This window comes from Sinocyclocheilus rhinocerous, unplaced genomic scaffold, assembly GCF_001515625.1.
Source record: "Sinocyclocheilus rhinocerous isolate Xijiao unplaced genomic scaffold, SAMN03320098_v1.1 scaffold377, whole genome shotgun sequence".
NCBI lineage: Eukaryota > Metazoa > Chordata > Actinopteri > Cypriniformes > Cyprinidae > Sinocyclocheilus > Sinocyclocheilus rhinocerous.
In genome coordinates this window covers 472,613-488,529 of record NW_015633195.1, presented here as the reverse complement: position 1 = coordinate 488,529, position 15,917 = coordinate 472,613, and the positions used below count along the sequence as shown (strand labels likewise).

Genomic DNA, 15,917 nt, shown 5'->3' with positions numbered 1-15,917 from the left:
GTATAATGCTTTTTCCATATAATTTTTTCATGATCTTAGGCATGACGCAAAGTGCAGACAGCACCAAAACAAAACAAAATTAAAGAAATGTTTGTTTACAGAAGGTTTTTGAAATTTAAAGTTAAAACTACCCATTTTACAATACTCTCTTCTATTCCAGTTTAAATTGATTGTGCCGAAAAAGTTAAAATGCTGTATCTCTGTCAAAACATTGCTTGTTTGTTTGAGAATCCTGAGCAGCTCAACCAATGGCGTGAGTTTGGGCGGGACTTTTTGTTTGAGCAACCAATGGCAGATGGGAAGAGTGTGAACCTGTCATTATGTTGCTGCGGAAATTACACACTTAACCTTAATCACTCATGTGGACTGAAGTTTTTGACTCCAGTCATAAAAACCAGTCTCAACCCTTATCTGATCTGAAAAATCAGAAAGATCTGGAGACAGAGGAAGAAAATGGTGTAATTGGTCATAATCTCATTCCAGATCTCTGAGTGAAGTTGCAGAAATGTGACAATTTATGTGTTGATGTAAGTGCTGTCTCTTTAATATTCAAGTATGAAGAAGTTGCATGATGTAATAATGCCCAAACCTGGAGTAACCGTTTACTTTAATGACTTGGTTTCCAGTCAATGGGGCAGCAACAGTGGAGATGAGAGCGGATCTGTGTTTAGAGAGCTGGAGGTCTGTATATGACAACCTTGTGACTACAAGATCCTTCTCAACTTTTGTTTGTATATGTGTGCATGTGCTGGAGGGGAGTGTATGTGTCCCTCTGACCCAAACACTCCAAATCAATGCATTGTTGTGTGTGTTTTAAAGAGCTGCAAGAATAAAAACACTTTAAACCTTAAACTTAGCTGTTTAGAGGTGTTTTAGGCACTGGGAGACCACCTGGCTGACCAGTGAAACTACTGTAGCTTAACACAACGAGACTAACGGCTTAATAACAAAACAACTGGTTTAAGCTGTTTTGCTATCTCTACTTGCAAGCTTTAGTTTTTGTGTTTCACTTCTGAAAGTTCAACATGCAAACATAAAACAGATATTTAAAGTGGTATTTTTATTTTATTTATTTAGTTTTTATTTATTTGCGTGTGTGTGTGTGTGTTTAATTGCAAGCAAATTTGACATTTGAAAGTTCTTTTTTTATGTGGACAAATGTCCCAACATACATGCTAGGACATATATGAGCTACACTAAATAAAGGTGCGTGTCTTGACTTTTTAATGAGGCATAATTGTATTTACACAAGAATCACAGTTGAGGGAAGCAATCTATCACGTACCTGATTGTTACATTTTTGACGGCCGCACCTGTGAGCTTCAGGGCAAAGCAAACCCACCGCTGCTCTGCGGCAACACCCGTATTCTTTTATTTTATCTGCTACAAATAACAAGCTAAACTGGATTCCACTAAGACTGATTGATTTTTGTTTTCCAGCAGTATTTTTACGTTTTTAAAATGTAAATATTGAGAAACAAAATGTTATTGCGCTCTGTCACAGATAATTATGACACACTTTATAACATCAACATTCATCATGCAATTGCAATTTACAATACCTACAATGTACCTGTCAGCAAATAACTTAAATACATAGAAAAGTAAAGTGTTATATACTTCAAAAAAATAATAAAGTATGCTATTGTCACAATTCGCTGAGGCACGGGCACGAGGAAACGAGGAGACGTGTAGATTTCACAGAACGAGAGTCTTTTAATGATCAAAAAGGAGACAGAGCACAAGGATGACGTCCACAACAAGTAGACCCGACAAAAACAAACTGAACAGACTGGGGCTTATAAACACAGGGCAATCAGGGGAACACAGGTGCATGGAATCAAAACGTAATCAAACTAAACAAGAACAGGAAAAAGATCATAAAAGGAAACACAGGAAGAACTACGGAGGCAAAACGGGTCCAAAAGTCTGACATTTCGCCCCCTCCCGGAAGGAGCATCCTCGCACCGTAGATACAACAGAAGGACGGATGGGAACTTGGGAGGAGGCTCAGGAGGAGGACGGACACCCGGGAGGGGGCCGGCAGACAGAGACCAGGGAGGTGATGAAGGATGGAGGAGATAGGAGGGGCTTGGAGCAGGAGGAGCCAAGCTGGATCCAGGCCACAGCCATTACGATGACCCACGGTGAAGCCGACGGAGGGAGGAGCCAAGGGGGGCGGCGCAGGTGGTGGAGGAGCCCGAGGCGGAGGCGGAGAGCCAACGAGCCAGGGGGATGCCAAGGATCCGGGGGGCCAGGGTGGAGCCGAGGTCCCTGGCGACCGAGGCGGAGGCGGAGATCCACGGCAGAGCCGGAGCGACTGAGGACCAAGGTGGAGCTGAAGGGAGGAAGGAGCCCAACGGAGCCGGTGGAACGGAGTGACGAGGTGCAGCCGGAGCAGCAGAGTCCTGAGGCGATGGCGGGTCGACGCCTGACCAAGGCGGAGCCGGAGGGACGAGGGAGCCTGGTGGAGCTGCCCACGGGGATCAGAGCCCACTCCTGGCTGGACTGGGAAACAGGAGCCACCTCAGGGCTGGACGGGACCAGCGGGAACGAAGGAGAGAGGAGAGGTGGGCACTGTTGCACCTGGTCTGACAGGTGGGGATCCACACCCGGAGCGATCCTCCGCTCAATCGCTCGGCATTGCGCTGGCTCGTTGATCGTGGCGGTAATGGGCTCTCCGTCATCGGTGGGCTCGGGCTGATGCTCCGCACCGCAGGGAGATGCTGGGCTGGGCTCTGGGTCAGGAGTGGATCATCCTCAGCAGAGACGGTGAGAGGCGATCTGTTTCTTGCCAGAATCCACTCCACAAATGCGGCGAAATCCTCTTGAGGACCATCTTCGGACGACGGCTCTCTGCTCGCAGTGTTCAAGCTCGCGTCATAGAATAAGCAGAGCGTGTCGTCTGGGTAGCTGGTGGTGCTAGCTAACAGCCGGAACAGTCTCGTATGGTCCTCGAGAGATTTGTCCCCCTGCTCCAGCAGGAGGAGGAATTCCGGGCGGGTGAAGGGACCCATAAGGGGAAACACAACGGAAACAAAAACGGAGGGAACACACGGAGGTGACTGTGTTGGTCGGGTCTTCTGTCACAATTCGCTGAGGCATGAGAAAACGAGGAGACGTGTAGATTTCACAGAATGAGAGTCTTTTAATGATCAAAAGGGAGACACAGAGCACAAGGATGACATTCACAACAAGTAGACCCGACAAAAGCAAACTGAACAGACTGGGGCTTATAAACACAGGGCAATCAGGGGAACACAGGTGCATGGAATCAAAAAGTAATCAAACTAAACAAGAACAGGAAAAAGACCATAAAAGGAAACACAGGAAGAACTACGGAGGCAAAACGGGTCAAAACATATGACAGCTATATACTTAAAAATTATTTATGGTTCATTAAAGGTATTATTAAAAGTAATTTGACTATGTAACATGCATTACTTGTGGTTATGAATAATACAGAGCCCCTAAGGGGACATGGTGTGAGATGAGAGGAAAATCACGTACCTTCTCTTGCAAAACTACAGTGTTCCCCTGAGAAACTTTGCATTCATTTGTAAAACGTGCGTTCTCTCGAAAACTACTGTATGGTCCTGAGAAACTTTGTGTTTGTTCGCAAAACATTTGCGTTCTCTAGCAAAAGCAACGTTTTTTCATTAACACCACTAATTATTTCCATTACAGAAGTTTTGTTTGAGAAAGTTTACATTTGTTCGGAAAACACGTGCATTCTTTTGCAAAACTGCTGTTTCCCCAAGAAACTTCTTGCATTCTCACGTAAACATTTGCGTTGTCTTGCAAAAGTATTGCGCTCCCCGAGAAACTTTGTTGTTCGTTAACAAAACATGCATTCTCTCTCAATAATATTGAGTTCCGTTCAGAAACTTAGCGTTTATGTGCAAAATGTGTGTTCTCGCGCAAAACTATTGCATTTCCCTGAGAAATTTTGTGTTTGCTTGCAGTTTTTCCTCACACCGTACATTATTTCCATCAAAAAAGTTTTGTGATTGAATGCAAAATTACTTGGAGGAATGCAAAAGTTTTGCAAGAGAATGCAAAATATAATTTTCCTTCCCATCTCATTTTTTTTTACCATCAACATGTCCCTTTAGGGGCTCCACAGAATATAGTATATACACCAGATTTTTTTCATGTATAAAGCAGACGGTGTAGTTTTCCTAATCCTATTTTATAAAAGATGCTTTCTTGTAGGTATTATAACCTGCTTTTATTTGCAATGCTTAAGATTACAGCACTCAGTGAAAGGGCATGAATACCAACACCCACAATGTTGTGATGGGAACAGTAAATCCCTCAGCGGTGCCTCACCCGAGAATCAAACAGGCAAGATGCCAGTTCCCAACAGCGGGCACATGGGAACACATCTGAAGCCTGAATTGTTGACAGCCAACCACACCTTCATTTGTGAAGGACATGGTCCTGTGAGAGCCATTAGCCTCCAGGAGGAGAAATACAATGGCTGTGACAGCGCACTGCTGGGATCCAAGAATTCAATAGTATTCTAATATGAGTTGAATGTGATTGTACAGTGTAGTGTGACTGATAGGCATGAAAAGGTAAACGAAGCCGAGCTATGCTGTCTCCAGTCATCAGACTGTCAGCGGAACTGAAGAGAAGCGCATAACTGCTATTAAATCACTTTCTGTCATGCTGTATGTGTGTGTGTGTGGAGACGGCAAGATAGAGTCTCTATTTCCAGGTGTCACAGACATGAAGTTAATGGAGTGACATGTGCATGTGCATGTGAATGAACATATAGGGTGACTAGGGGTAGTCGTGGCCTAATGGTTAGAGAGTCGGACTTGTAACCCAAAGGTTGTGGGTTTGAGTCTCGGTACCGGCAGGGATTGTAGGTGGGGGGGTGAATGACCAGCGCTCTCTTCCACCCTCAATACCACGACTGAGGTGAGACCCTTGAGCAAGGCACCCGAACGCCCAACTGCTCCCCAGGCGCTGCAGCAATATGGCTGCAGCCACTTCTCCGGGTGTGTGTGTTCACTACTCACTGCTGTGTGCGCGCACTTGGATGGGTTAAATGCAGAGCACAAATTCCAGCACACCTCGCTTTTTTCAGACCGATGAGCTTTGTAAAAATCGACGCGTTTCAGAAAGGCGGGGCATAGAGGAGAAACAATAATGTACAGTATGTGGAAAATAATGTGTTTTTTGAACCTTAAACCGCATAAACACATTTCATTACACCAAATACACAAAATAATGTTCTTTTTAGCAGCATCATATGACCCCTTTAATTTGAACTGGTCGCTTTCAAATTAACTTTGCAGAATCTGATCCCCCTTGGAATTTTAAAGCAATTTAAAGGTATTACAAGATATGAGCAAAGCAACAAATTGTTATTTTTTGATTAACAGTTTGCTAAGTTAAAATTCGCTAATGCATTCTCTATGGTTAGCGTGCTAATCTAATAGCCTAAGATAACATGTACAACAACATATACAGTACATATACATAACTTATAACATATACAATATGCAGCGCTTAGTTAATATTGTATTAAAACACTATGGGTGTGTCTCAATCAGCTCCCTAACTCGTAAATTGGTATATAGGGATGGCTGACGCGAAACTGACATTTCGACGCAGTGTTGAGATCCTGAAACGTAGATGTTTCGAAACGCTGCTCTGAAGTGTGATTCAAAACACCCATGTCACGTGACAACTCACTGCTCTGTGTGTGTGTGCACTTGGATGGGTTAAATGCAGAGCACAAATTTCGAGTATGGGTCACCATACTTGGCTACATCATGTCTTTCCCTTTTTTTTTTTTTTAGCCGTTCTGATATAATCAGGACAGTCCTGAGTTGCCGTTCCTGATAATTAGTCTTAGCTTTAATTTGATTGCTGTGAATAAATGTATTAAATTGATGTCACTGTGATTCATGCTTTTTCTCTCATGAGAAACCAGCAGCAGCGTGATGTGGAGCCTTAAATAACAAGAGTGGGTGGGTTATGTAGTATTTTGACCCATTAATAGAATGGTAAGACACATAAACAACTACATCTGTTGCTTTTTCCTCACAACGTTGAGAGATAAGTTGACAACATCAAGTTTGCACATGAATAATGTGATTCAAATGATTTTTTCCCCCTGTGGACACTATTTTATTTGCTGCCATTTGACAAAGTAATCAAATATCTTTACAAAAACAATTGTTTTTTTTTGTGTGCAAAACTGTGCATTACCATTAGCACTCTTTTCTTAGCATTTCTTAGCATTACAGGGTTGTTTTAATGTGTTTCTGTATTTTTCATGTTTATGATATTCTGGAATGACTGAAGATCAGCGCAGAATTCATCAATCTTGTGGATGGACTGCAGCAAGTCCTTTTGCAGTTGTACTCATCAAAGTGCTATGCAGACATAATGGGAATGACTGCCACATTGTAGAGCTTGGACAAAGTTGTAAGTACATACTTTATAAGTGCACATATTTATTGGACTCTGTAAGCTTTAAGATTATAAGGCCCATTTTTATTAAAGCACACAGGTTCTGAGCAGGGATTCATCAAGGACATGACTGATGGAATTATAGCTGTGGGTGGCCAAAGTGAGCACCATCAATCTGCAGTGGTGTGGTCTTGGTAATAGAAGAAGAAATCTTGGTGATCTGGGGTTGTATCATGTTGTGGGGTTGTGTACTGCGTTAGACTATCTGGGACTTGTCACAGCACTTAAAGGCAAATTGCTTGATTTTCATTTTTGCTTTGTGTTTTAATGTTTTCATTCAAGCAGTTTCACATTCATTTACATTTACATATATACTTTTCAGACAGTGCAGTGTTAATATGTGAATGTTTTAATAAATATGAATGTTTAAATTATAGTTTATTTGTGCTCTCTGTTATGCCAGGATAATTAGTTAACAAAAAGCTTTTGTAATGTTAACTTGTGTTGAAGTTTATGTAACTCAGAATTTTAAGTCAACCATGTAAACGTTTTAGGTAATTGTTTTAACACACTATATGTAGTTGAGTGAGCTTAAATTTGATAATTTACTTAATCCTTTTGCTTGAATAAGTTGATACAATATTTAATCCAAAGTTATGACAACAAAAAATACATTAAGTTAAAAAATAATCTTTAATTCTTAGAACAAAATATTAGTTGAAACAACAAAATCACTATCTTTGTAATAACTTAAATTCTTAGTTTCAACGAACTCAAAAATTTAAGGCAGCCATGCAAGTTACTTTTTTAAGGTAACCCAACAAATCAGTTTTTAGTGCTTTCACAGAAGGAAGTGATTTTTTAAGACACATTTCAGTAATATCTGTCAGATAAAAGGGACAATAAAAAATAACAGCTGCTGTAGATGATGCGATTGAGACTGTGGGACTAATCATTGTCCCAAGCATCTCAGCCAGTTAGACTGAACCTGCTAGCCTCTGCTTATCACTTAAAGGCAGCTGATAATTTAAGCATCATCAGCCGCCATGCTGCCATCTGAAAGAACGATTCAGATCTGCACCTCTACTGCAGCTGTCAGTCACCATAGCTGAGGCATTTGTGGCCAAGTGGAAATTGATTTATGATTGAGGGTTATTAGAGAGAGTCTCTCACACTCTCAGGAAGAAGGAGGGCAGGAAAAGGCAGATGTAGGGGTTGGATGTATGTATGTATGTGTGTGTGTGTGTGTGTGTGTATGTGTGTACGTGTACGTGTGTGCACACTCTGCCCTAAGGTTGAGGAGTGACTTGGGGGTGGGGTCAGGATTTGAGAAATGTCTGGAGTCTGGTCATTATTCACAGCTGCCATTTAGAACTGACATGATGAATGGGAAATATTTCAATCGGTCATGGAGTCGGCTATAGTTGTATTGAACTATATTGTGGCCTTGAGTAAGACACTTAACCCCAAGTTCCTCTAAGGGGACTGTTCCTATAATAAGTGTAATGTAATATGCTTTGGATACAAATATTTGACTATTATTCCAAGTTCAAATGAAAAAATGATTTTATATATGCACATCAGTGCATGTTATACTGTAGTATTATAGTATACTGTACTGTACTGATTGACCTGTCAAAACGAAAAATACACCATATCCAGAACTGTTAAAGTAAACAACTGTAAATATCTCTGTCAGCATTTGATTTAAGTCACATCTGAATGAACCTGTTTGTTTGAGATGCAGACATTCTCATATGATCTAGTGAGGACAACAGACAGGTACAACTCTATCTGATGATGACTCCCTGAAGATCCGTGAGAAGAATAGAGGACCAGACACTACCACTGATCAAATATCTGACCCACATTCTCACAACGCCCTAGTCCATTTGCCTTTTCTGAGTAATGTATGTAGACGGCTATTGAATGCATACAAAAAAGAACATTATTAATGAACCCTTGTGAAAGACCCGAGATCACTGTATATCTAACAGTTCAGAGAGAAAGAGAGGAACTTGGTGATTATATGTCCTCTGATTGTGTGTCTGAGGAAACTGAAGGCTTGAGACATAGCTGTTCTCACACAGTTTTTCAATATGTTTGATAACTATCATCTCTACAGGGAATTGTTTCATCATTATATAGATAACACATGTTTTGTGATCCATTGAACCACTATTGATAAACTGATAATTATTTTCATGTTATGTCTGAAAAGTGTGCTGTAAGAACAAAATCCACAGAAAAACAGATAATGTCCTGGCATGAAAATGACCTACTTTTTCCATTAAGGTTACGGACATTTCCTTCCACCCTAAACCAAAATACAGGTAAAATACAGTACCTGTGAATAAACCATATGGAAATTTCCTTCATATTAAGATGCTATATTAGTTTTTTTTTATATATATATTTATATAAATTCTGGCCGATACCAATAAGGTGACAATCATATTCATGTAATGGCCAATAAGCGATAAATGACAGATACCGAAATGAAAATTTATACAATTTTCTCAAAATAAGTAATTAAAAAAATAAATCTTAAAAACGTAATAATGGGAATACGCTTCATTTTTAACCATGCATTTTACAGCCACTTTTCATTCTCATTTATTGATGTCACACAAACTCATTTGCATAAGAAGAGTCAAGCTCAGTTTTTCAGAGCAGCAGGAAATTAGATGGTACGTCAGACACTTCCAAACTCTCTGTGGATGTCATGCACAAGTCACTGAGGCAGAAAAATCAGATCATTTAATAAGATCAGGTGTTTAGGTATATGATTAGATGTTTTTATGGTTAGGAATCAGGAAATGAAAAAGACTGCCATTAATGAGACGTGCTAATATTTTCCCTTCAACTGTACAAACACAAACACACACAGATACACACACTGCAGACAATCATCTTCCTCACCCACCACCATCTCAGAAGAGACATTAATCACTAAACACTCACCCCAAGTTCTGTCTGACAGTATAAACACACTCAACCCAGCTACATTCAAATCCACTCAACAACCAGACGATCTAGTTTGTGTGTGACATCAAGGACTGTAACAACCATAGACACTGAAGAGTACATGTTTCCCTTAGTTTTCTTTTAAGTAGAGTCAGAAATATCATAATTACAGGTTACATGCATGACCAAAGCAAAACCATATATTTACCAGTGGGAATTCTCAATGATACTTGAGTTGAGTTGTGATGTTCAAGGGGTGTCTGCAAGATGGCAGAGAGTAGATGGTAGTGTTTTTGCTAAGATATTTCAATTACATTACTACTATTATTGCTCATTACATTCTACTAATGCTAGTGACTTATTCTTTGTGCAAAGTAATTAATTATTTGTAACTCAAAACTTGTTTTTGTTTTGTTTCCACAGCAATTTTCATTAGGTTTTCGTTCATTTAAAATAAAGCTAAAATAAAATGGAGAGTTCACCTTCAGTTGCTGGTCCCAAATGACTTCCATTTAGGGCTGCACGATTAATCGAATGCGATTGTCATGCGCATCATGTCAGTTAAGCCGGTTCTGTGATCAGTAGTAAATCTCCATCACGTGCTTTCAGATGGACCAGCATTTACTACACAGAGCCGTAGTTCACTGACAAGCTACGCAAAATCGCATTCATAATTGCAGACCGATTTAATAGCACGATTATGAAATTCACCTGAAAGCACGTGAAAATACTACATTTAATAACATGTTTTTGCTCCAAACTTACTTCATAACCTCAGTCGAGTGTTTGAAATAAATCCTTCTGTGAGATGATGTGGCTTTTTACACAGAATAAAGCACGCAACATATTTCATAGTATTCTAAGCAGTGATAAAGGCAATTATCATTGCATTATTATATACTTTATTATAATAAAAAATATAATAAGACGAACTCAGATAAAACACATATTGTCGTAGTCGTGTATTTATTAGTCACGTTGAATCAATGAAAGCAGTTAAATCTTCTGTTTATTCAGTAACCGCTATAGGCATTTCCTGATTTCTTCTACGGGGCGTATTTGGAGTTTCCGCGCAAGAGCACCCTCTGGCCTTCGGATGGAGATTTACTACTGATCACAGAACCGTGCTTCCCTGACAAGGTGCGCATGACAATCGCAGCTTTTGCCTAATCGCGATTGCGATTTAATTTTGATTAATCGTTCAGCCCTACATCCATTGTATGGAAAAAAAACTATGCAAGTCAATGGGGACCAGCAACTAAAGGTGAATTATCCCTTTAAAAACTTAAGAAAATACATTTAAGTTGAAGCACTACAATTAAAAAACTTAAATAAAAATAAAATTAATAGAAATATTAAAAAAACAAACATTTCTTAAAAATGAAAATGAATGCTTCATGGTACTGTTATTAATTTCTTCATGAAAGTTATTTGATTTTCATATACTTTATTTCAAATCTTGGCACTGGCTAGTTTGGTTTATGGCTTGGAATTTTTATTGACTGAATATTTTGAAATCCCTATGGAGAAAAATTAATGGGAAGAATACGTGAGTCACTTTGCAATTCTTAAGATTTAAATGTGCCGCCCCCGATTTTAAATATTTTGTTACATTCTTCGTGACTGTTTGTTTGAGAGGCCATTTATTCACTTATATGACCATCTCTCTCATGCACAGAGAAGCAGTCTACCTTTTGATTCGATGCCCACATGTTCATGTAGGAGTATGACATTGTTATCTATGTGCTTAACTTTACATATTCAAACATCGAGTGTTCATTGCAGGAGCAGAGCACCACTTGTTCGTGATGGAGGGATGACTTGTCTGTCTTTCCTGCTCTCAGTAAAGCAGGGAGGGCCGGGACTCGGTTTGAGAACCCACTCTCCCTCTCTCACCCTTTTTGATGTCTGTCTGTCTGTCTCTCTCTCTCTGCCTCGCTGTCTTATGCACATGAAGTCCCACAGGCACTTATATCCACTCATATGGTGGGTGTAGTTTAATTTTGGCCATTTTGGAGTAAATTTTTTAATGCAAAGAGGTGGTGACTCGCCCCTGCCCTCCTCCACGGTTCTCTGGGCGTGTGTGGGATGGACAGTCACGTCTTTAAAGACCCTGCATTGCAAGAGGGGAGTGTGATGATGCTGTCATAGTTCTTGTTCCCACACGCAGGGCTGTAGTTAGGAATTCTGGGACCCCTGAATGTATATTAAGCTGCACTCCTTACTTATTTTTCAACTAAATGTAAGGAGGGAATGTGGCCGGATGCACAGCATGTTTGCTCTTTGTACTGATACAAGATAAATAATGAATTATTAAATATTAATATTATATTACATGTAAAGATTAAAACTTCTTGGATCACACAAAGCACAATTTTAATAAATAAAATTAAATGTTGCAATCAATATATTTGCATCAAAATATGTCATAAAATGATTAATTCAATTAAATAAAAAACATAAATTAAATTAAATTAATTAATAATTTTATTAAATTGATGTAGGATTCAATATACTTTACATCAAAATATGTCATTAAAATGTAATTTTACTTTAATAATTTTGTTAAATTAATAATTGTAATGATATAATTTGATATAAAATATATTGAATCCTACATCAATCCCACTGGAATTGTTGTTTGCAAAATTACACAGCTATACAACACTCTAAGCACAAAAATGGCATATATCTCTATTGATCAAGGAAACAGATGCCAGAACATTATCTATGTTGATGAACATAATTCCCAACACTCTGCATGACCTAGTCATGGATCAAAAATGTCTCTCTGACAGCTCCGTGGCACCGACTGGCTAAGCCTGCATTATTTATATCCTCGAGTCATGCATAGGATGGGGTAAATTAATAGATTGATAACAACTCTGGGGTTTGAAAGGCAATGCTTATTGGATATCAATACCTGTCACTCATTGGCTCTAGAGCCAATTTATCAGTTTGTTATAAAGTCCCCATGATCCCAATCCATTGTGTTCATTGACTAACTGACTCAAGCTTTAAAACAAACGTCCTGTCACATGCTGTGAAGAGGAGGTGTAGTGAAGGATGCTTGGCTTGTTCTGTTATAATAAGACTGTCACAGTATGCTTGATTGCATTTAGGAACCTTATTTTTCTTGTTTATTGTTGTAATGAGAATTACTGATGCAAATGTTTATTGTTTTATAAATACAAAGCAGTCATTGTAGTTTTTTTTTAATAAACTGGGACCGTTCACACAGAACACGTTGAAAAATGCAAGACACGGGCAGTGGAATGAGGAAAGACGCAAGTCTCGAGACATGTTTTTTTAAAAGTTGAACTTATTTTAATGTTTTTAGAATGCAGTGTCATGCACAAGATGCTGCAAAAGATGCAAGACATGAATACAATGGTACACCTCTGTCTAGAGCATGTTTAATAGAAAAACAATGGCAAAGTATTGCAGTGGAATGGAAAAACGCGTTCTGTGTGAACCAGCCCGAAGTATGTGTTTAATGCTTTATCGTAAACGATACCAAGCACAATGTAATGTTAGAAAGCATTTAATCTCCAAGAGCCAGACTTTTGGCATAAAGTCTGGTTCAACCACAGTTGGACACCTGAGAACAAAGCAAATTATAAAGGCATGTTCAAGCTCGCAGATCTCTTGAATATCTTACTATTTTCAGTGGCATGTATACTTCACAAATTTTGGCAAATCCAGCGATTAGTTCTTCCTTGGAAGTGCTCATTTTATCAACCTAGTACCTTGTAAACATGACTTTGTTGTTGATAAAGTGCTAAAAACAGATTTGAATCTAAGAAATTGCATTTAAGTCAGCCAATCAGATTAGAACTGACAACTGAGTTGGATTTCAGCCAGCGTTTGCCATTTTTGTGTGCGATATGCATCATATGGTCAGTGAATGATGCACTTCATGTGTGAATGATGCACAGTCTGTTTACATGCCGTCTGAGGCTGATACTAGAAAGCATTCTTAAGTTCTTCTTATAGCTTCATTTATGGGCAGGGGCGTCATGACTCATGCAACTATTTTTTGAGTGTGAATTGGCAAGATAAGACATGACCTGAGGACAAAAACACTAACTTTTTACGTACTGTACTGAACAGTTCTGAATCTTTTATGTAAGCTTGGGTTCAAATTCGAAGCTACAGTAACATACAGGTCTATTTAATAAACACAGAAGAGAAGTAAAAACATTCACACTAATATTGATTGTAAAAAAGAAAAAAAATTAATCCAAGGTTTTGGTCATCTGAAGTTTGTCAGGCATTTAAAACAAAATGTGCAGATCCAACTGATTCAAAAGAACTCCTAACAGACTTATATTGATCTATCAGCATAAACAATAACAAATGTATTTGTATATGGATAGCATAAACAATGACAAATTGTATATGCTGTTAGATACATAAAAACTTTTTTTGAATGCCTGAAGAAGGTTGGATGACCGAATAATGAATATTGTATGTCTTTGCAAGCTGTGGTGTGCAAGATTTTTCTTCTCTGTTTATTACTCGATATCTTATGCTCCTACTAATTTTGGGTATGTGAGAGATTTCTGTTAACTAGTTTTTAATAAATTATTCATAACTGAACTTGCATAGCCAGTGATCAAAGTAGATTTTCATTGTATGAAAAAGCAGATTTGACATTTTGTATTGCAGGTTAAAAAACACTTTTTTGCAAGGGTGTAGATGACAGATTTGTTGGTTTAAAACAACTGGAATTTATACATGTGAATGTGTGACTTCTGCAACAGTGTTTTAGACAAAAAAGAATTACTGAATTTTCAGTCAAGGATTCAAAGATTTTTTTGGGGGGGCATTAATGTATTCAGCTCAAAAATCTGAGGTGGCGTGTACAGTATGAATGAGAATGATTATTCTGATAGTCTTTGCAGACAGTAAATTTTACCGGAAACCCCTTTTCTGAATGCAAATTATATTTGAGAGATCCTGTCGGTATATCATGGCTGCGTGTGTTGCTGGCACTGTGACAGTAATGAGGAACAGAGCTGGTTTCTATGGTTTCTGTGGAAAGCGGTTGAGGGCACAGACTGACACCGGTAATGATTACTGACACTCATCCAACCAGGAGAAGAACAGCAGCTGTGTGTGTGAGAGAGAGACAGACAGACAGCGTATCCTCAAGAGCAGTCGGAAAGTGTACGGAAGAGAGACACAGAGACAACCTGAGAGAAAGAGAGGGCGACAGGCAGACAGCGAGACAGACGTGACAGTCAGAACTAATAGGTATACAACGTATGTGTAACTCCTGTCAGACACTGTAGTACTGTGGCTAATGATGCGTCCTGTCAGTCCATTATCCATTAGAAACCACAATTCCTGTCTTCAAATATACCGTATGCTCACATGCTGACTTGGTAGCCTGGCAGGACAGTTACTGTTTTTCACAGGGTTAGCCTACCACATAAGTGGCATTCTGTATATAGAGAGAGGAAAATAAACAAGACTGTATTGTGTGGAATAATGAATAGAGAAAGGACTGCATACCTGCTGAATGATTGACAGCTATGAGCAACCAACTGACCTGATATGTTTGTGGCTTCCACAGCTGCAGATCTCAATGGTAATGGTATACTGAACACTGTAAGACATACAGAGATGTCATATATTTGCATTATGTTAGTATAGCCTTATATGTTATTTATTTAATTCATTTTTTTTTCCATCTGTGTGTGACTGTTAGTGTCCCAGGATAGAGCTGAAATTATTAATGATTATATATCGCTAACTAGACGTCAAAATTTCAGCATTCATAAAAAGAGCTCAACAGTTTGTCTATTTACATCAGATTTAGCTCACAAATAACTTACAGTTATGTAGTAACCTACATATGACTCTCATTTACAATATACAGTACTAAAGTTCGGCATTAGTAACTTACTTTTCGAGTCATCAGTCAAATCCGCAATTTCCAGTTCTGACGGTTATATTACTCCCGGCTTTGGGCTCATTTTGAGTCAGACCCGTCGGCTTCCGTGATTTGCTAACTCGAGACTCGTTCGGACCGGAACATTGAATCAGTGAGTTGTTGACTGCAAAAAGCTGTAATCGGATCAGTCCAGTTCGTTCAGTGCGCTTAGTGAAGCGATTCAATAGACCAATTATAGGTTTGTAAACATTCAGGATGCGCGCGCATCATGGTTGCAGAAAATGAAGGTTTTCAAGTGGCAGTCTATGGAGCCATAGAATAAAAGAATAAAAAAAAGGGTAAATTTGATTTTATATTTCAAAATTCTGACTTTATTCTCGCAATTCCGAGATTATATCTCACAATGCTAATAAGGAAAAACAACTCGTCATTCTCTCTTTTCCCCTCGGCTTTTTTCCCTCAGAATTGACAAATTCACTATTTTTGAGTTAAATCGAGTTATAAAGTTCGAATTAGGAGATATAAACTTGCATTTGCGAGAAAAAAGTCAGAATTGTGAGATAAAATAAATAAATGTTATGTAAAAATGTTAATAGTAAGGTTTAAATAATATTTC

The 15,917-nt window shown here is 38.8% G+C and overlaps 2 long non-coding RNA genes across 2 annotated transcripts; one reads left to right on the top strand and one right to left on the bottom strand.

The window, feature by feature from the left end:
* The first annotated feature begins 358 nt into the window (after nucleotides 1-358).
* LOC107743892 (uncharacterized) lies at nucleotides 359-6,726 on the top strand. Its single transcript, XR_001640434.1, has 4 exons — nucleotides 359-527; nucleotides 627-681; nucleotides 6,330-6,447; nucleotides 6,526-6,726. It is a non-coding gene; the product is annotated as an uncharacterized LOC107743892 (long non-coding RNA).
* Nucleotides 6,727-14,168: 7,442 nt separating this feature from the next.
* Nucleotides 14,169-15,389, bottom strand: LOC107743890 (uncharacterized). Its single transcript, XR_001640433.1, has 3 exons — nucleotides 15,314-15,389; nucleotides 14,957-15,013; nucleotides 14,169-14,848 (listed from the first exon to the last, which is right to left on the bottom strand). It is a non-coding gene; the product is annotated as an uncharacterized LOC107743890 (long non-coding RNA).
* Nucleotides 15,390-15,917: the final 528 nt, after the last annotated feature.